Raw genomic sequence first — 22216 nt, 5'->3', positions numbered from 1 at the left:
GCTAGTTATTTTCTCACATTCTTCAATGTTTGTATTATGACATTATGCATTTGATTTAATTCGGCAAACCAACTATAAGCCACTTCCTCACGAGGTGAGCAGCAGCCATCCTTGAAGCAAGAAATTATTAGCGATGCACAAAAAGCTCTCTTGTTTTTGTACCGCTTCACTTGTTCAACGAACCCTGCTGATCCTGAACGTTAATGAACAAATAATGTTCAAGGTCAACACAGCTCTCGGCGCCTCTGTCTGCATCAGAAAGCTAATTGGAGGAATGCTGATGTCAAAGCAGTGTTGTTAGCAGTGAGTCCTTGTAAATACTCTTTTGCAAATTGCTAATTGCGAATGCACCATTTGGAAAGAGCTATTGTTCTTGTTAGTCAATCCCATACGCTTTTTGGAAACGCGGCTCGTACTGAATCGTACATAACTATAAAAATAGACCTTTTCGCACTTAACATGGATATTTTTGTGCTCTTTCAATCATGATAAAATGCCGCCCAAATGCGCTGCTCCTTTTAAGGCTTCTGGCAGACAGCCGAAGCGCCTGAAGAAGGTTATGGCGCTACAGGAGAAGTTAAATCTCATGGTAATGAACAAAGAAGAAATGGTTATGCCGCAGTATCCCGCCACTACGGCACGAACGCGGGTACCGTACGGTACTAAAGAAGAACGGAGCCGCCACGCGAAAGATCGTACAAGCTTTTATCGTATAGTTATAATGTAGTGCTAAGATGGTTACGATTGTGCAAAATCAGCTCATTATAAGGATGGAGTCTGAGGAGAAAGCAAATAAACTATTGTATATAGTGTTCCCACGCTATAATGTGGTTCATTAAACGCTTCCCCTTGGGATGCAACGACACAATATCCAAAGTGAAAATCCCGACACGAAACTGTCTTTGAAATGGCGGAATTGTTTGTGCCGCCAATGCGGATACAGCCGTAAGAACTCAAAGCGCTATTAAACTTAATAAAGTATTATTAATATTATTTAGAAAATATGTACACTATATGGGGCGGTCCAGTGGTTAGCACGTCTGCCTCAGCTCCAGCCTTCAGATGTTCTCCCCGTGCCTCTGTGGGTTTTCCCCGGGTAGTCGGGTTTCCTCCCACATTCCAAAAACATGCATGGCAGGTTAATGGAACACTCGAAATTGTGATTGTGAGTGTGAATGGTAGTTTGTCTATGTGTGCCCAGTGATTGGTTAGCAAGCAGTTCCGGGTGCACCCGCCTACTGCCTGAAGACGCCCGGGATAGATGAGATGTTACTGTATTCTAATTCTGCTCCCCGACAGGAAGCCGATACGCTCTGCTATGCTGCAATTTATTAACCAGGGAAATGATCTTCAAGTATTTTCTTTGACATGCATTTTGACATCTAACTCTCCCGCTGAATCTAATGAGCAATTAATAATTTCTTATTGTTTTCCATTACTTGATATATTTAAACCTCTTGATATTTACTGACTTGGAATGTTTATTGTAAGGCGTTTGTGATTTTGACTTTGGTTTAATCAAGTGTGTTGTTCTAATTTTGGATGCCCTTGTTTTCATGCCCGTGTACCGTATAGGACGGCGTTGTTAGTTTTATGCGTGATGATGACAAATCTGAGAGTAGCTTGGCTTTCAACCAACTCGCGTTTGTTGTGTCGGAATCATTGTACAGGCTCAACTTGACTTTTTTTTGGGGGGGTGGGGGGTTATGTTTTCAATTGAACATAAAAACGTCTGCTGTGTTCATTTTTCAAATATCAATAATGTTCTCTCATGCTGTGTGAAGGCCCCGCTTTAGAGGCTCAAGCTCCGCGGTTGTTTTTCTTGGCTATCTTGACGTAAGTGTTTTAGCCGGCTCATTAAGGTATTGTGTCTCACCTCCTTGCGGTTTCTAAAATGTCAGTAAGAACCATTGTAGCAGTTGTGAATGGGCTCAATGGAGGTTATTGATGCCAGAGTTTTACTCCTGTCGTGCACAGTTTTAAGGCGGGGCGGGGGGTGGGCTTCAAAGTTTAAGAAAACACCACAATAAATTTACACGTCATATTGAGTCATTGTATTAGGTGAGTTATTGGCCGAGCGGTGCCTCAAAGTGTTAATTAGCTGACAGTAATGACAAACTGTCATTTCTTGGCACGATTCTGCCGGCATGGTTCAAAGCCTCCGTCATAAATGTCTTCGTAAGACATCCGTTTTGGCAAAGGATTTGAACATTACCACTACATGGAGGACAACAAGGCTATCGAAGTCGGACATTTTTGACATTCATGAACTCCTCTCTGTGGATGATACACAACCGATGAAAGGCAGAAGACAGCAATGCAGTAAAATCAGTGTTTGTTCTTGTGCAGGCTTCATTGAACCGCCTCCATTTGTCCATTTTCTAAATGACTTATTTTTGTTCAGGGTCGCGAGGAGAGGAATCGTCGGGTGAAAGGCAGGCTACACACTTGGGCTGTTTGGCAGTCACTCGCAGGTAGTGTTGCCACCGTTCTTCCGGAAAAAAAAAAGTAACTTGATGATGTTTCTTATGACTTTAAAAAGCACAGTGAAGCTTTGAACGCCATCCCTGTAAATAACATCCATAGAAGCTCCACCCCCTTACTCCCACTATCTGCTTCTCCCATTTACCCAACGGGAGGATGAGCTATAAATTAAAGCGGGGAATTACCGCTAACAGTTGGAATAAATTAAGGCACTTTTGCGTCTGTAAACACTGTAACAGTGTCTGACTGCATAATTACACTCCTGCTCCCACTGAGACGGCATAAAGGGAGGGGAGATAAGGCAGCAAAAGCGGCATGGATGGAAAATGGTGACAGTGGGGAAGAGAATAATGAACTAAATCAGTCACACGCGCGGTCAAATATTACACCCTCCTTTTCCGGGTCCTGCATGCTGAGCTCTCCTCCAGACTAGAGGGGAAAGGTGACTTTGAAGGTGATCATCCCAGTCACCCCTTAGTTCCTCATATTTACCATACTGCAAACAAATCTCTGGTCTCATTGTCAGATCCAGTTTAATGTTTCAATAAGAAACCAACCCAAAACCCAAATGCATGCCAAATGACACTCAGGTGGCTATTTAGAGGTCTAATTACAATTTGTTGACGCTAAATTATATTTACTACCACAGTGGCTCATGGACTGACATCCAATCGATTGCAAAAGAATCAAGGAAAGGAGTTGAGGGCATCTGCCAAAGCAACAACAGCAACGCATCAGTCGTCTTTCAAAGCCAAAACAATAAAGTCATCGGGAGGTGTGGGGGCGGGGGAAGCATTTTGTTGGCGATTGCTGTTGTTTGTTATGTCATTTTTTTCAATTATTGTTATGGTGGACCTGATGGTATTTTTTTACTAAGCAGCATGAGCTCCAGAGATTTTAGTGTCAATTTCTGATATAAAAAGTTTCATGTACCGTATTGGGCTGAATATAAGACGGCCCGGATTATAAGGCGACCCCCCCCCCCTCTTTTTCAAGACTCAAGTTTGAAAAGAGACTTTTCGAAAACCAAATTAATTTTTATACAGAAAATAATTACAGTACATCTGAAACAAATGATTATAAGAATATACAGGTATTTGAGAGAAAAAGCATGTTCTTTTGCCTCATTCAAATCTTAATATCTGAACATTTAAATATGTAAACTAAAGTGCAATCACATTCGCAAATGAATGGCTTCTGGTTCTTGAACTGTAAATGACATCATAACTTCGCCTCAGCTGCTGTTTAACCTGGCCGATCTTCGACCCACTTTTCTCCAGATTGTCGCTATGTTTCTCCATTTTCTGTTATCTCTTCTATTATTTTCTTCTCGTTTCTTTCTTAACGCTATTTTTATTTTTCTTCTTCGTGCTACCGCTATTTTTATTTTTATTCTTATTGTTCGTGACAGGGGTTCACTTTGACCTGGGAAGTAGAGTTCAGCATTCGCTTCAATTATATCTGGCGCCACCCAGCGTCGTGAAAGGGTATAACGTCTAGACCCCGAATATAAGACGACCCCCACTTTTTTCAGTCTTATTTCAATGCAAAAACACCGTCTTATGTTCGGGTTAATACGGTATTATTTACCCACGACAAGTTATGTCTCTCTGATTATGTAGGTCTATCTATTCCAGCAAGGTTCTGTATAGTGACAGGCAAACCATTTATGTGCTCTTCCACTACATGACATTCATCAAACATAATCATAGCTTTGTGTCCAACTGGCCCAAATTTCACACAAAGGAAATTTGTGAGTAGTTTGAGGTGAGACCGTCAATTTTTCTGTACATTTCAGTACAGTACGCCCATTGTGGTTTAGTGGTGTGTCATGAGATGTTTTTCATGTAAATGATGTGCTTTGGCTTAACAGAGGTTGGGTAAAAAATAATTATTTATTCCCGTTGGAAGAGAAATTGGGGCAAAAAAATGCTTTGATGACAAGATAGCGGACTAGTTTTCGCAGCATTTAACTGGTGCTCTACTGTCATCATCTGATTTAAAGCAGCCCGTCTGTCTTATCGCTAGCGGCGTGTTCAGTTCGCACAATTTGATGCAACAAAGTGACTCATCTTGACAAACACAAGCAGGGGCAGTGTAAAGGGAGAAAGTCATCACGACTGTTGCGGGCCAGAGCCAGTGGCAGGCTCTAGATTCTATTATTTACAATTGATGGGACCCAAAGTTGTTGGGGTTTTTTTCTTTTTATTTCATGGGGACTTAAATCCCTGCCGGTGCCCCTAAACACAAGCAACGCAATCCTCACATTTTTAGACATTATGACAACAATCTAGTCACAAGGAGCTCTTTCACTGTGCCCAGTTGATGATGATTCAGTGTGCCATTCAACTTTGTTTGGGTCACGGGTTTGTGTCATCCATCTCCCACTGACTCACTGCAAAAAGTCACTTCGGCTGCTCCCGTGGCTAATGTTATCATCGTCGTTACGCTGTTGTACCCTAATGTCCCGTTGCAATGCTCTCCTTCATACAGAGATATAAACTTGACAGATGCACCATAAGCACAAGAGTAGCTCCATTTTCATTTTCTAGACCTGCTGAATCATTGATATGCTGATGCTCTGCATTGTGCTTTCAGAGGCATTCTGAGCTTTAAGAGTTGTACAGTATCGTCTTTTGTGAGGTATTTTTGCTTGTCTTCCCAAAATTAAAAGCTTACTTTTTTTTTCACAATGAACACTAGCTAGCAAATCAAAATAGATGACATGATGGGAAAAAGCCTCCCAACATATAATTACACAAGCCGATTCCTATCGAGCTTTCAAGATGACAGGTCTTGCTTTTAATCAAGCAAGGCGTCAGATCTAAGTGGTAGCCGGAGCTCCATCCAGTGGGAATTGTACTACACGCCACCTCAGTCTGCCTGGTCACACCTTGAGTGAAGAGTAGTCCACATCACTCGCGAGACTGTGCAGATGTGCAGCCACTTTGGAGATATGTGCAATGATTAAACAAAAGCACAATTGCGGAACAAAACCCAACTGGGTTTTGTGGGCGCGCATGTGTATGTGTGTGTGCCAATGCAAATCCTATCGTGTGATGCGATTCCGATTCAGTATGTGTCTAGGCATAGAAAACGGAGACGGAGAGGAGGGAGAGAGGGAAAGAAAGGGGAGCGGGGGAGAGAGAGCGAGAGAGCTGTGTGCCTCTTTCACCATTAATCCTCTCCATCCTTTACGCTTCAGTCTGCCTCTTCTCTCGGAGGGAAATAAAAGCACGTTTCTGCGTCTCTTGAGCGTTTTCCCCACCTCTCCTCTGTGACAATAGAGCGCCATCATTTTTTATTTTTTTTTGCAATCCCAAAAGGGCACGCGCGAGCGAGCGCGGCTGGCTCCGGCGACGAAATGCCATAAGAAGTTGGCCAGTGCACGCTTTTTATTATTTTTTTTACGAGTATGTAGGCAGTCCAGTGCCGCATCGAGGAGATTCAGGGGCGGAGGGAGCATCGCTGCCACACAGGAGAAGCTGGCAACTCGCGATCACGCCGACCAAACCAGTCGCCGATGCACCGGAGCACTCCTAATCGAGCTGGGGACAACATATGGGAATACAACTAGCAGAGCTCGCTGGCTCGGGTGAACCGTGAGGGACCCGTGACGCGAGAATCTTTGCACCCAAGACAGAAAGAGAGCGACAGCATCCTCGCCTTTACCCCTCCGGTAGGTGATAACTTGATTGACGTGCGTGCACTGCCAATATTATGTTCGCCATTCCATCTGACCAAATTCTCACCTTCTTTTGTGCATTCAAACAGATGTCACTATTTGCCAGATTTTTTTTTTTGTGTTGCTGCTGTGTGGCGGGGAAAAAAGCCAGTGAAACAATCCATTCGACTCTTTTTGCATGTGCCCGACCACTTGATTGAGGGTGCAGGGTTAGCTGTCGGGTTTGACAGTGTGAACCGAATAGGCCCGTTGTTGGATTTACGTTCATTTTTTAAAAAAAGCAGAGAAGATGCATGACACTGAATCATCAAAATATAACTTGACGTTTGAGTGCAGCCCATTTGGTGAAGGAAAGTTGGATATTGGTTGAGCCAATAAAAAAAAAAAAACGACATCAACCTGTCACTGGTATAGGCATAAATTCGAATACGGTTGGTCACATGTGTTTCGGTTGATGCCTCTCCTTAAAAGCCACGCCCCCAAAGGCAGGTAGCCGTTTGATTGCTGTGATCGACGTTACCGGAACGACTGCATAAATCAGTCATGCAGCAGCGCCCCGCTCCCTGTCACCATTAACTTATCATTAAGACTGTAAAACCGTCCGATTTTTATGACACTGACGGTTGAAATCAGCAACGATGGTCAATCAGATCAACAGGGACGGGCTTTGTGTTTGCTGAATCAGCAAAAAAAATTTTTTTAATTGGAAACGTCAGTTTCAGTGCATCTTGGTTTGTCTCAATGCAAAAAAAAAAAAAACAAATGTAGAGACAGGTTGATTTGTAGCACAAATATGCAGAGATTAAATCCAATTCATAATGATTGTCTCATCATGATCACAGAAAGCTCTATATCATGATTGACAGGTCAAATGAGCACTTCCAATAAAAAAAAAATAGGAATGAAGAATTGTGTGTGAATAAAGGACTGCAGTAGCTTGAAGCAAGCTTGCTGAAATAACTTGACTTAACATGCATGTACATACATAGCGAACGGGGTGTTAGACAAACAGATGGCGTCTCCAAAGGAGACCATCTTGTGAAAGTTGGATGAGATATTCTCCGACGGGCAACCCTTGGACGTTGGGTGGGGGACTGGCAGCCACAGAGAGCAGCTTTAATTACTGGGATCTTAAAAAATAAAATCCTGAGCTGCACCTCGGCTGCCATGCTGCAGAGTGCTGCTGAATTGATTTGCATGCTTTATTCATACATCAATAGATTTGCAAGCAATTGAAATTTGCAATTGTAAGAGGAGCTCAGAATGAAAGCTACCCGGTCATTAGTCAGTCTTGTCTTTGCATCTCATTACTAAAGCAACACTCAGTCGAGCGAAAACCTCCGCTAAGGTTGAACTGTTAACAAACTGAAACAAAAATGTGCTGTGTTGCATAAGTCTTAGCCGTATGCAGTCATAGGCTAATTCCTGGTTTATGTGAATTATAAAAGAGCGGGCACAGCATTGATTTCATTTCTTACACACGTGCTGTTCCAGAGACACTAGATGGCTTCGGCAACTTACTGTGCTTTCGTTTTCATCGAAGTCCAGTTGGAATCTCCCATAGGTGCGGTTCAGTTGGGCACGTTGAAACAAAGCTCGCAAACATTGGTGCGGATCACCCAGGCTCAACCGCGAGCAATATGCTACAACCTGCATACGAGGGCATCCATTTCTAGCCTAAACAACTCTATATGATGTGATGCAGCGTGCGTGGTACGATTAAGTCATTTTGGCAATAGCAGCGGCGGCTAACAGGATCATAAGGTTGTCGGGGGCGGGGGTCAGACATCTTGACACTTGAAATGATGCGTGTTCTGCAAACACATTGAGAACATCTGGACAGCATTCTCGACGTACTGGATTACATTTCAATTATTGACATCATTCTATGTTATCATTTTTTATTTACTTGGCATCCTGTTGAAGATTAGACTATTGTAAAAAAAAAGAAGAGCTGTAATCAAAATCGTTGGTGGTCTTCAGAATTGGCTGTTAATTCATCCGTCAAACTGCAAAGATACTCGAGTTATTGACACTTTTGACGCTTGACCGATGGCCAGGTGGCATTTCCGTGGCATATTTCCTACAAGTTGTATCGACATGGTTGTACACGATGGGAAAAAGTAAATTGTGCTTTTAAGTTTTCCGAGGAACAAGATAGCGCCACACTTAACAAGGGTGCTGGATACCTTGTTTACATTTAGTAAGTGTCAAGCTTGCCCCGAAGCACCTTGACTATATCAGACAGAACGGATGCAGTTTGAACGTTAGCAAACTGCAAAGCGTCTGTCCTCTTGTCAGCGCTTCTTAATCACGCTGGGAATATCTCAACTTCCTTGCCTTCTTAAGTCATAACATCAGAGACATTTTATCCATGACAACAGCGTCATTTTCACAACTCAAGTGACCTTTGTTGCCAGGGAAAAAGGATGGTTGGTGTGGGTGACGTCAGGCATATTAAATCAGAGCAGTCTATGGATATCAATACTCTCTTCATCCTTGGATTTTAAAATTAAATGAATGGCTCGCTTGAAATATTTATATTTAAAATGGAGCGGGTAAGAGAGAGTATGCGATCCAAGTGCTCGTATTTTCTATCTATGACTTTGAATCTAATACCAGATTTGAAACATGTTTTTGTGTATGTAGCTTGTGTGGCTCAATGTACATTTTTTTTCCCCCAGAATTTTTTATTTATTTTTATCTTGATTTCCTTTTTAACTGCAAGCCTGCGTTTCATATACCGGTAATCGTTCTATCACGTCCTTTGACATGCTGACACAGTTGTCGCTGTAAAGTCTCTGATTGCTGGACTGGAGATTGAGAGTGCAGATTGTTTGTGGTAAAAACACACATTCACATTATATAATATACGTGGCCCGGTGGGCCAGTGGTTAGGGTGTCAACATCACAGTGTAGAGGTACGGATTCGATTCCAGCTCCTTCCTGTGTGGAATTTGCATGTTCTCCCAGTGCCTGCGTGGGTTTTCTCCGGGTATTCCGGTTTCCTCCCACATTCCAAAAACATCCATGGCAGGTTAATGGAACACTCGAAATTGTCCCTAAGTGTGATTGTGAGTGCGAATGGTAGTTTGCCTATATGTGCCTTACGATTGGCTGGCAACCAGGTTCAGGGTGTTCTCCGCTTACTGCCCGAAGACAGCTGCGATAGGCTCCAGCACACCCCACGACCCTTGTGAAGATACTCTGATGGGAAAATGGATGGATGGATATATCTATCTATTTATCTATCTAATATATATATATTTCTTGAGAGCTCTGGAAGTCCGGATAGAAATGTTCTGTTCCCGTTATTGTGCTTGCCTGACAAGAAGAGTCGGACTGTGTAATGGCTCACTCGCTTGACTTTCATACAGTACAGTTCTATTTTTATTATGTGGGTGAATGGTGACCAGTCCAGGGTGTAGTCAGCCTTTCGCCCCAAATCAGATGGGAAAGGCTCCAGCTCTCTGCAGTCCATAACATGATACGCAAAGAGTTTGTACAATTTAGGATTTTTTCACTACCACATTAGTTTCGAATCAAATCACACCAAGGTGTGATTGGTGCAGGCTTTCAATATTAATTAAAGAGCTTATAAATGACAAAATTACTGTCATTTTATATGGCGTGTCACCATTTTGAAGGGCTCAATAATATCTCTGCATTTGAATAGGTTAATTGGCCAAGTGCGATATCATCCCATTGTCCACACATTTCTAGAACTCACCGAAAGATGTATTTCACAATGTGCGTGTGAATGTTTTTTGAATTTTCAGAAGGACGCGGATGTTGTCACGCATTCATTGTCATGAGGCTCGTCATAGCGTTTGCATTCACTGGTTTTGCTGTTCAAATAAAAGCCATTCCTGGGCAATTTGCAGCAGCAGAAACGCTGCTTTTTTCCGCTTTGCTTTAAAGTCGTAGGGAGAGGAGGACGGGAAGAGAGAGGAAAAAGAGGTTGCTACCCTTGCTACAGGCGTCTGTGCTGAGCTGGACAGCTTCCATATTAGACCTTGGTGACAAATTCATCTGCAGCACATTTGCAGGGTAAACAGCTTATTGAAGTACAAGTTGGGCTAGACCTCCAGCCAAACGAGCAGCGTTTCTTTTCAAAACAGCCCTCTCACTTTTTCACAGAATACATTTTTTTCTTCCTGATCCCTTTCTTCCTCGCCTATTGCTTGATTTCTATGGGAGTCGAGGCATCACATCCTCTTCCCTATTAGTATATTTCATTGCAGAAAAAGACTTGGCAATGCTGCCTTTCATAGATTTATTCAGACATGAACTGTACAACCTGCCGCCATCCTGTGCAGCAGACGTGACTTTTATGAGTGCTATTTATTTGGCAGATTTGGGGAGTGGCTCTATTAGCAAACCTAAATCCTTCCTCGGTAAATGAATAAAAATGGGGAAAACAGTCCTCTGTTTAGTTTGATGATTATTAGTTCGTATAAGTTTTAGTTCTGTCAAGATTATTTTTGTTCAGATCCACTGTCAGACATGTGCACATAGCCCATTCATACTGTATTAAATAAAAAGATATGCTTCCTCAATATTGATCGAAACTGTCAGACAGGTATTCATTGAATCACAAAACGTTGGTTGCAACAGCGGCTGTGATGTCAGGGCCTTTGAAAGTCTTCTATTAAGGCCCAAACATGATCAGAAGTTTAAATACATGAAATTCTCTTCTTGACCTCACATTGACCTTTATCATCTGTGGATTTGAGTTAAATTGTGACAGAGTTTGACAAATTTGCTGTACATGCAAATGAAAGACAAGAGCTGCTCCATGACTGAGATTAATGTTGAATCCGGACATCCCCACAAACGACGAGCAACAGAATCTTTTTTTTTCCCCCCCTCCAAATTGTAATTACGTAGTTCCCATCTGCACACCAAATTTTCCACTTGACCTCAGTGAAGTCCGTCGATGCAGAAAGCGGGCACGCCTCCCAACATTTTGTCCAACAGAAATGCAGACTCATCCATGCACATGTCTTACAAAAATGGACGAGGACTACTGAGGCTGACAGTTACCCATAAATTCTGTGTGCTGTTACAGCCACACCGACCAAATACGTAGACCACTTGAGATTCTGATCGGATCGATTTTTAAGTTGAATCTCACAAAGATGAGAGATGGATCAATTTCAGGAAAAAAAAGAGCAAGCATCAGCTACCTTCCCTCCCCTGCCCTGTTTCACTCTTGCAGTATGTGCACGTCCTTCCCCCAGCTGCAATGCTGATATATAACCACTTACTGTGGTTTTAGGCATTGCCTCTGACAAATAGTGATTTATTCAACTTTCATTTTTTTTGGAGGGGGCGGAAGGTTCTAATTTTGTAGTGGGATGTCATCATCACGATTGGTACAGAATCGATTGTATCTTTTGAAAATGTATTCCAAAATGGTACATTTCAGCTCAGCTTTCGGTTAGTATTGGCGTATTGTTTTCATTGCGGCGTATGAACCGAATCAAGCTTTGCGCTGGCTTCCTAAACACTCTTTGTCAGTGACTCCGTAAATTATTTAAGCCGTTTTGCATCATCGGAATCTAATGAAATCATGCATTTACTGGAGCTGACGTTTGATTATATAATGCACTACGTGGATGTTGAACACAGCTCAATTCTAAACTTTTAGCCTATTGAATATTAATCGATTGGCATGCCCAGATGTGCGATAATCAAGACTCAAGTAAAGATTCATATTAAATGGAAAGTCTTCGTAGCAAAAAATACGGAGCATTTTTGTGCTAAAACATCCTGACACACACCGCTGTAATTTATCTGACATTGTGTGACTCCAGTGAGTCACGCAGAAACCGCCTCTGGCCTTATCATTACTGATACTATTATTGTCGGAAAAACAAAACAATGTGGTATTTAGTCGCATTTGCACCTGTAGCGAAATCTAAGTGTACGTTTTAACAGTTTCATTCTCTTGCCTCTCACAATCATTACAGTGGAGCATCGAAAGCTCAGGTTAAAGAAAAAATATGCCTCACGTTGGATTTATTTTTCGAGACAATAACTCAAGCTCTTTCAACCCTGCACTTGATGATGCTGACTTCTTGTAACTTTTTCGCCGTACATTTTTTGACATCGTAATGACTTCAAGTCGTGGGAGACATGCTGAAGTCTTGGCAAAAATCAGGCATGATAAGGTTACGTTGAGCTATATGAAAGGATAGTTCGACCAGCTAGTTTTATATGACTTTTGAGGTACATTTTTACCACAAAGGTCCCGTCATTTTCCCATATTCCTCCAACGATCTCTGCCCAAATCTAAGAGACGGTTTTACCGATGCTAGCGCTAACAATACATTATTTTTAACTCATTCACTCCCAAAGACGTTTTTAAACGTCTTTTCAGGCTTGGTCCAGAATTGGCTGGAACTGAATGAGTTAAATGCCTTTGCACCAATAAATGTGGCCTCACTCTCCCGGCCTGCAGTGCTGTGCGTAGGAGTTAAACGATTCACGACGCACTGATTACACCATGATAACATTTCTAGTGGGTCGTACTGCTGTTTTTGTATTGGAATTATTCTTAATAATGTTTTTGCGATTAAACGACTTCGTCGCCTGCTTCTCTTTGTAATTCGCGATGCAGCATATTATCAGCGATAGCATTGGCAGCTAACAAGATAAGGTAGCGGTTGATGCTACACTGGAAAAAAAAATGGTGTGTTGAATTTACGCCGTTTTATTTAGTCTTTGGTTTCGTGTTGCAATCACGTCGCCGCCCAAATGAGCATAATGCGTTTGAGTCTTGCTTATTAAGCAAATGCAGATATTTGCTGATATGCTGTAAAAAGCATTTGAAAGGATTCATTGCAAGTTTGTTTTAAAGCCAGCTAAAATTTGCCTTTAGGGAGTTGAGCGGGGGTGGGTGCGGACCATCTTATTGCACAGAGGGGAAAGTCTACCCTAATTAGTTGGGTGCATGATGTAATGAATACTTTAATAGGCTGTGGGTAAACCTGTTGTCCTTTGCAAGCAAAGCAGCACACACGAAACACACATTGTACTGTGTGCTTACACTCACGGTGAAGTGATTTCAATACGTGCATTTGAATAACGATGCTACGACCCGCATATTTAGTGGTCCCATTTTCCATTAACGTGAGAAATTATTCTCTTTACTTTGTCTCATTCTCCCCTTTTTCCTTCAGCATTGTATTCACCCCTCCTGCCCTCCCCTCAGAAGTCAACCTCTCTCCTTCTAGCTGCCATGTTTTTTTTTTTTGTTATCGTCAAAGAGAAAATGAGAAAGCATGAGAGCGAGAGGACGCCTCGGGGCTCGTGTCCTCGCATCTTCACCACTCTCTTCATCTTCCACCCCTCCCCTTTTGTTCTTTATCTTCCATCTATGTGAGTGACAGCTGGCAGCCAGTAGGGTACAGTGGCCATGCCAACCCAAGTGCACATTTTTGCCAAGTGACTTGAGAAAATGCACACTTGAGCGTGAGTGCCTCGCGCGTGCTGGAGCTGAGAATCCCTCCCCGCATGTACTTGATTGGTTTACTTTAACACGTGAGCACGCTGTTCCTCACATATTTTGTGATATGCTAAAAGACGGGAAATGTTTGTTCAGAGTAAAACCAGTAAAGTCAATGTTATGAGTGCAAGGCAGATAGATGCTGTGAAATCGACCTTTAACCCTTTCATGCACCCTGTAACATAAGGTGTCCTCTGTAGTAACCGCTGTAGTAATCTGAAAGGGTTAAAAATGGGAAGGCATAGATAAGAATGGATTTCAAAAACTACACTAGACTAAAAATTTAGCTAGATTATCCCATTAATTACAAAAACAAACAAAACAGTGGTCGAAACTAAAGTGTGCAGGTAGACTAGTCTCAAATACGGCAGAAAATAAATTGATCGGACTGCATCTGTCCAAGTCTGCTGAACAACAATAAAATACTTTATAATGCCGCTTTTTCTTTTATCTTTTGATCTGCCTCAATAATCTAACAAATTTAAAATGAAAATAGGGTTTTTACAGTTTTAGATGAGATTAAAATATAGATTAATTAGATTAATGAATTACAGACCCTAATTAATTCATCACACTTTTTTTAATCGCATGACAGCACGACTAGATACATGATAACAGCTGCACAAGCTAATATTTTGATAACCAAACATGCATTCGTTGTTAAGTTTTTCATAATAGTGATGTAGAATTGATAGCTGTATCTAATTTGGTGGTCAACCAGATATACTTGCTCACGAAAACATTGCAAACAGCTCTCGGTATGATGCAGTGCAGTTCTACCATGCCGCACGTTACAACCACAACCAGCGGCATACTGTTAAATCACACAAATATCGCTTTGACACTGTTGACCGGCATGTTGCGTCATCGTCGTCGGAATCAGTTATACTTCTCGCACAAGATCTTTCAACTTCTGTAATGTTGTGGCCACTTGGCATATGCTCTCTTAAATATTTCGAATTAGTGGAGGTGGTATTTATTTATTTAGTTATGTACTGTATATATTTTTGTCAGGAAAAAAAACAAGCAAGAATTTGATGACGCACTTGCATTGGATTGCATTGCGAGAGTGATCATAATTTTGTGCCATATTTCTAAATATGTAACAAGAAAGCTTTCATTTTTCTGTTTTTTCTTCATTATATACGCTCCATAGCCTTAAACGTCATCTCCGGCAATTTGCAAGGCCGAGCTTTTCGCTTGTATTCAGTATTCTGAATTGCCCAAATGGTCATATTATTGTGGTGGATTGGCGTACATTCCCTTTTGGTCATGATTTCATAAAGTTGTTATTCATTACTTTTTGAAAAATGCCACAAGTACCTCTGTGGTGTTATAACTGCTTTCTTGCTCACGTCGGCCTTTTCTCATCTCCTCTATTAAAGACTTGTGCTTCAGGGTTTATAGCACAAAGTAAAAAGGGGACTCTTGTAATTATCCTGCAATATGCAAACAGCACCTTCTATTATACAAACAGCGTTTGCCTGCCCCCCCCCCGTGCAAAAACTCTCACGCTTCACACTAGATAACACATGGCAGATGCCAAGATGAGTCTTGGTGAAAATCAAACTGGCGAATAGCGTTTGCCGTGATTACGCTTTCATAATTTTCACCTTCTCCGAGTGTTCCCCGGGAGTATAAAGCCTTTCTTTTCCACTCTGCCACCCCACATCGGAAAGCGATTTGGGTCAGGATCTGTCATTGACGTCGACTGTACACAACCAGAGAAAATCCGAGATCTTATTAGTGTTTTGTGGAAGCGAGATTGAGGAATTTCACAACAATTTACAGGAAGCGAAGAGGTCAGTGATTGCAAAGAAAACGGACACGAGATTAAAAGGAACACACAGTGGAGAAAAAAAAAAACAAGCGGGAATGACATGCACTCACTGGATATCGAAGTGTAATCTAGGATTACTTCAGTGCAGAAGGAGGGCATGTCCACCCAAAGGCACAAATAGAAAAAAAAAAAAAAAGGACGCAACACGCGGACTTGAACCTCATGGGATAAAGCCCTGATGAAAAAACACGAGTGTCGATTGCTTTGCTTCAGAGACACACACATACACACACACACACACACACACACACACACACACACACACACAAATGCACATTTTGTGAGGGCCTTACAACCCATATTTCCATTGATAGAAATCTAATACATGAATGTTGATCTTCCACTGATTAGAATTAACGTTATCAGTGCAAAACATGGCGAAAGAAACACTTCACCGTCGCAAATATGTACCTCGCACAAGACGACTTTTAATACGTGTGACGGCGTTTTGCTAGGATACTGTGAAACTGTTCTATGACGCCTGCTGAGACTGGTGATAATTGGGGATACAAGACACTTACAGAGACACCATTATTACTTCCTTATCTCTGAGCGGCAACAATGAACCCATTAACTCATAGTCAGAGACCTGATCGGTTAAAAAAAATGTAATAACTGGTGCTCGGCTTCATTCATTTTAAACCGAAAGCATTTGGAATGTGAATATTTTCTTCTTTGTCTTGGAAGACAGCGAATGGCTTTTTAAACGACGGTCGGGCAAGACTAGCGCCTTTTGTGATTCTCCATTTTTCATGACGTGCTGACAATATGGAACAGAGCAAAAGTGACTGGAAATTGAAGGGAGTTCAGTTTTGTCTTGACTGCGGGTCTTGTTTTGACAGAGGCTGAATTTATCGATGTCCGGTAGTGTTCATCTCATGAGAAACCTCTGCGGTGTAACAACAGTGCCGAATTCCTCTTCTAAGCAGCAAAAACTTTCCTGTTTTATGAGAATGTACAATTGATGACATTGGTCTATTGAAAGTGAGTCATTATGAGTTTTTTTGCCATAGTTGTATCGCTCAGTCGCATATACAGTAGAAGGGTCCCAAGGATATTCATGTTTTGTACTAGGTTAGGACACGAGTTTGTTGCAATAAAGAGCTTGCGGACTCTTTGTTACAAGGCCCTGCAGAGCGGGAGTGCGGAGCAAGGGTGGTGATGGTGGCTGATGAAAGAGCTGCAATGGCGGTTACACTTTACAAGTCAACTTTAATTTAAGATATTTCAAGCCTGGAGATTTTTTTTTTTGGTGTGACATCTCTTGCAGGTGCGCAGTCTGGAAGTGAAAATGTTTGCGCCAAAGCCATCTAAGCAACTTTTCTGGACATTAATATGCGCACTGGGGCACAGACCAAAAGGTAGTAATGTATAATTGTTCCCAGTGTCTAAAATGAAGAATAACTATTCACCAGAAGCTTCTCATCCAAAAGCTTGATGAATTATTTAATCGATTAAATATTTGATCCATCCACAGTGAAAATGGAAATCGCGTTAGAGAACAAGACACTGAGTTGTTCATTTTAGCGTGATTAGTAAAGCTATTCACGAGGGTGCGCAGGGCTCGAAAGAATTGCTGATGCTCATTCTGAGGGATCTGACTTCAGGCGAGAAACAACACGGCAAGGCCAAGCTCAGACCTCAAAGTGTTTTTGAGGATGGAAAAAAAAAAACATCAACATGGCCGATGACCTCAATAGGCGTGATATTCAGACTTCAACAATGATGTTTCCGTGCTGCGATTAATTCTGAAATCGAGTATAGCAAATATATATACAGTATATACTTGTTATGACATTTCATAATATGCAGCTGGCAGTTGCGCAACATGAGACTTCTTCGTACCAAAAGACATTCGGCTGCATCGATTTGCTCTGAATTCAAAAGTAGAAATTCCAACTTTGAGGAGCGTTGTAACTTTCTGGGTCAGAGATTGAAGGCACATCAAGAGACAGGCTGGCAAAGGAAAAAAAAAAACCAAGACAAATTATTTGTATTTCATATGCTGAGCCTCAGCTATTGATTCCCCGAAGAGCCTTTCTGGGTTACAAGCGTGAGATCTGAGATCAAGCACGACATGCATTAGTCACAACATGGCACATCATTGATTTATTCATGCCTTTTAGATGATGCACGATATTTCTGTATGCATGTATATAAAATACAAATCATACCTAAAACAATAAACAGCTCTTCAAGGTCAAATTCGGAAATTTGGACCAACGCGTAGGTCGTGAGTCTCTCATGATTGTCGTACGCGTACCACGCTTGGAATCACTGCAGTTTTCGATCCTTGTCAGTACCGCGACAACTTTCAATCAAGCAACGCAGGAGAAATGAGTCTCAGGTGAGACCCACCGGTTTCTCGCCTCTGTTTACTACCCGAGTCTCCAAAATTGGCCGGTTCGCCCTTGTCATCCCGATGTGATGTCATTCATGCAGCAACACAGGAAAAAAGATTTTGGCAACGCCGTCTTTTACAAACAATGAAAAGTGGACTTCTGTTATCTTTATGAAGTCGTGTTATTTATTTTCATCAAATTTGATGCACATCTGCTATGAAATAATGTGTCATCAATCTTGTGTTTACGGCGACGAGCAATGCAGAAAGTAGTTCTCTTCCTGTTTTGTGAAAAAAAAAAATCACAAAACAAAAATAACATTCGAGTTCGCGTTGTCGCAAAATTGCACCGCGCTGCTTCAGCACACAGCAGCATTAAAGTGGTTACACCCCTGCAGTCATTTACGTCACACTTAGATTTCAGTGGTCATTGGGATTGCTTTTTACGAGCCCACCGATCAATCTGTCCCGTAATTCTATCCGCTAGTCAATCATGTTTGAAATGAATAATTCAGACCATCAGAGAAAGCTCAGTGAAATTGTTCATGAGTGAGGTGCTGAACTACAACATGAGTCCAATATGCTCTAAATGTGACTGGATCAGAAGCATGAAACTTAATATTTGGGGCATCTCTATGCTGGGGTGAGCCACATGATAAAGAACTTACAGAAAATCTCTCTAGGTGGCCAACTCGAAGTGGACAAAGAACCAAATGCATTTGCCTGCAGTTCTCATGTCCATGTCGGGTCATGATGTTAAAAAAAAACTGACAAAAGACTTGAGAGGATGCTGTTTATCGTCACTCAACATTAAAAGTCAAGTTGAAACCAAAACTATGGATGGATGGGTACAAAAAACGATCAGGGGCCCCAAAAATCTTCAACGTTAAAAACTTGACTCGGGGTTAAGATGCTGAATGTGTCATTTCGATGCCCAGCGTGAGTTCCTCTGGACCGCCAAAACAAAACAGGATTTATTGTATTCAGGATTAGGGCCGCATTAAACTGTATAAAGAAGACGAGCTCGACAGGGGGTCAGACTCGGCACAAACAACAGTTTTTAAATCGTGGCAAACAACTACTCAGCGTGCATGATTAGCTCCACTTTTTGTGTTGTTCTTATCATTCAGCGAAGGGGATACAGTCACCGAAGATAACCTTGTCTGTGTTTTCTGTGAGAAGAAAGCAAAAGGAGCCATTGAGTGTACAGCCTTATCTTTCTAGCTCTAATAGGGCACTCATCCAGTCACCACTGGAATTTATTTATTTTTTTGTTAGGGGATGACAACAATAGATTCAGAATTGTTTATCTAACAAATATAGTATGTGTGTCCTTTGTTGCTATACAACTCTGGAGGTGTAGCAGGAAGAAGCTGTAACAAAGAAATGAGCTTGAGTACTCAGTGAAGAGTTGGAATAGGCCAGCAATGCGCTTCATCCAACCTTTCGATGTCAGTCTAGCACAGGGGTCGGCAACCCAAAATGTTGAAAGAGCCATATAGGACCAAAAAAAAAAAATGTTTGGAGCCGCAAAAAAATAAAGGCCTTCTAAAAACTTGTTTTATGCTGAGAGGGAAGCAATTGTTACATTGTTACATATACATACAGCACATTTGACAATAAAGTTGTATTCAATTCAATTACAATGAAGGAAACACATGCTGTATGTATGTAGGAGACTGGACTGTCTCAGAATTGTTTGTCATTCATTCCTTTGTTGCGCGTTCACAAACTCCCCCATATAATTTATTTTGTGATTTCCTCGCTTGACTTTTTGTTTTGGTCCATTATTTTCACTTTTCTTAGTGTCAGTGAAGTGATCATGAATTTCCAATTTCGGAGGCTGTCTTTGAACGCCTCTCAAGTTGAACGAGAAGAGAGAAGGCACGGAGTCGCACACAAATGTGTGTGTGTTTGTCGAGACTGTTAAAAGCATAAATAAAGTGTACATTTAAAAAACAACACCACAGCTCTCCTTTTTCAGAGCTGCAACATGTATCTATATCTATTTGAGCTATATTAGCCTCCTATCAAAATCTTTTTCCATTTTCAAACATTTTTTATAAAGCTCCTGGGAGCTACTAGATGTTGCTAAAAAGCCAAATGCGGCTCTGGAGCCGCGTATTGCCAACACCCAGTCTAGTAGAACTGAACAGCAGCCCAGTACTCACAGTTCCTTCATTTCCCAACTCGTAATTGTCGACGAGTGCGAGAAAGAAAAGATTGCAAGTAGTCAATGTTTAAAAAAAAAAAAGAAAAAAATGCGCCCAGCCTTGCTTTGCTTAAAACCCGAAATTGGGTCGCAAGACCGGCTCATCGCAGCCATAAGAGCCTGTTGCAGCACCCACACTAGATCGCATTACAGCGACACGTCTTGCAGCATGGATGCCCTGTCAGGCAGCTGTAACCAGCAGCCCAGATGGACGGGCTCACCGCCGCTACTCATTTCCTCCCCCACACGACACCAACACCTCATCTCCATCCCTTGCCCCCTGAGCAGCACTCTCCCCTTTTCCTCTCCTTCAGACATGCGCTTAGTGAAATGAAACGATGCTCAGTCGCACCGAAAACATTTCGGAGGGTTGACGCCGTTTAATATACAGATGTCAGTCATGAAATATGTACGTCTGCGTATCACAATGCGCTGTGTGATTAATGAGCCTTTTAGAAAATTGCAGTAAATACGATTGTCAGATTTATTTTGGTGACAGAACAAGAGTTTCCGACGCCCCCGTTTGAAAAATTCCTCCCATGTACTTTTTCAGTGGGTCAATCACAATTAGGCACAAGGCCATGGCAGACTTCCAGTGCACAAATAAGAGAAAATAAACTCTTGTGATATTGAGGGGGATGGGGGGGGGGGTGTGGGTGAACTGGGAGAAGCTTGTTAGCTCGGAGCTGCATCAAGAATACAAGGACATAAAGGGAGATAATCTCACTTCCACTGGTGCAAACTACGAGATGGCTATTGGAGTATTGCGCTACAGTCAGTGAAGTAGAAGCACTGCAGTGGGCGTTGGTACGACGTGAAGTTCGTCATCAGTGGATGGAGAACAAGCAAAGAAATCCCTGCAGCAAATTTACAGACCAAATACTTTTACACATATCCTGATCCTTTTAATAAGCATTTTTTGTTCATTATAGTCCCTGAAGAAACCGCACTACATTTTCAGAGAAGCCATTTTGGACCGTCATTGCTGGAGATGCAATTAATAATTATGGCCCTTGCTCCATTTAGGTGGAGCAAACCCTGCTATCATGCGCGCCAGCTTCCAGAAACTGCAGTGCAAAGAAATAAAACTGGACCATAAATTATTATAATCACTTGTATGAATATAATACATTTACATACCATATGAGTGCTTATGAAAAAATCTCAAGACGGATTACAACATTAAAAAAAATCACTTTTACTGTTCATATTGGTGATATGTTTACATGTCTTGTAAAAGAAGAATGGATTTTTTTCCATTCTTCTTTTACAAGACATGTAAAAAAAACTTTTTCAGGACATCCGTAGTATATGTCAAGACAAAGGGATCAGCATGTCTTCCTCAGAGCAGCAAACATGTCAAATGATAAAGATTATACATGATAACCTCTACCAAGCGCAGAGGTGTGAGGTATTGTTTTAATCTGCTTTGGTTTACTTATTATGGTCACTTAAAACAAACAAACAAAAACCTACCATGAAAATTCTTGTTGAGCTGTCAAACTACTGGATGTTAAAATAAAATGAGACAAAACAAAAACATTGCTTGATCATCCAATAAAATCCAGAGAAGATAGTAGTGTGAATGATGAAAAAAAATCTGATAAAACCCAAATACCCCATCCTGTGCCTGATCAGTTTACTGCTTCTCTTTGTGGCAGGGCAGCAAATTTATTGACGTGACCCTAGAGAACTTAATAAATATGTCAAAATTGTCCATAGCACGAAGTGGAAAAAAACAGAGAGAGAAGGGGAAGAAAAAGGTCCGGTTATTGCTCCTCTTGGTTTAGCCAATTAGATGTTGCAATAATTTTTGATTCCAATTTTGAATCAAAAGTTTGATTCCAGCTCCTGTGTGGAATTTGCATGTTCTTCCCATGCCTGCATGGGTTTTCTCCGGGTACTCCGGTTTCCTCCCACATTCCAAAACCATGCATGGCAGGTTAATGGAAGACTCAAAAATGTCCCTAAGTGTAAGTGTGAGCGCGGATGGTAGTTTGTCTTTGTGTGCCCTGCGATTGGCTGGCAAGCAGTTCAGGGTGTCCCCCGCCTACTGCCCTACTGGATCAGAAAATGGATGGATGTTGCAATAGCAAGTCCCGCGCATGATTTGTCATGAAGTGAAAAAAAAATCAATCTTA

At 41.6% G+C, this 22216-nt stretch overlaps 1 protein-coding gene across 1 annotated transcript in view; it reads left to right on the top strand.

Annotated features, from left to right (window-relative positions):
* The first annotated feature begins 5564 nt into the window (after positions 1–5564).
* The window catches only part of flrt1a (fibronectin leucine rich transmembrane protein 1a), a 42540-nt gene continuing 25888 nt past the window's right edge, over positions 5565–22216 (top strand). Inside the window, exon 1 of the mRNA XM_052047833.1 lies at positions 5565–6163. The gene's annotated coding sequence lies outside the window, so the exon portion shown is untranslated. The remainder of the gene's footprint in view (positions 6164–22216) is intronic.

This window comes from Hippocampus zosterae, chromosome 16 (genome assembly GCF_025434085.1).
Source record: "Hippocampus zosterae strain Florida chromosome 16, ASM2543408v3, whole genome shotgun sequence".
Lineage (NCBI taxonomy): Eukaryota > Metazoa > Chordata > Actinopteri > Syngnathiformes > Syngnathidae > Hippocampus > Hippocampus zosterae.
This window is presented reverse-complemented; position numbering and strand designations above follow the sequence as displayed.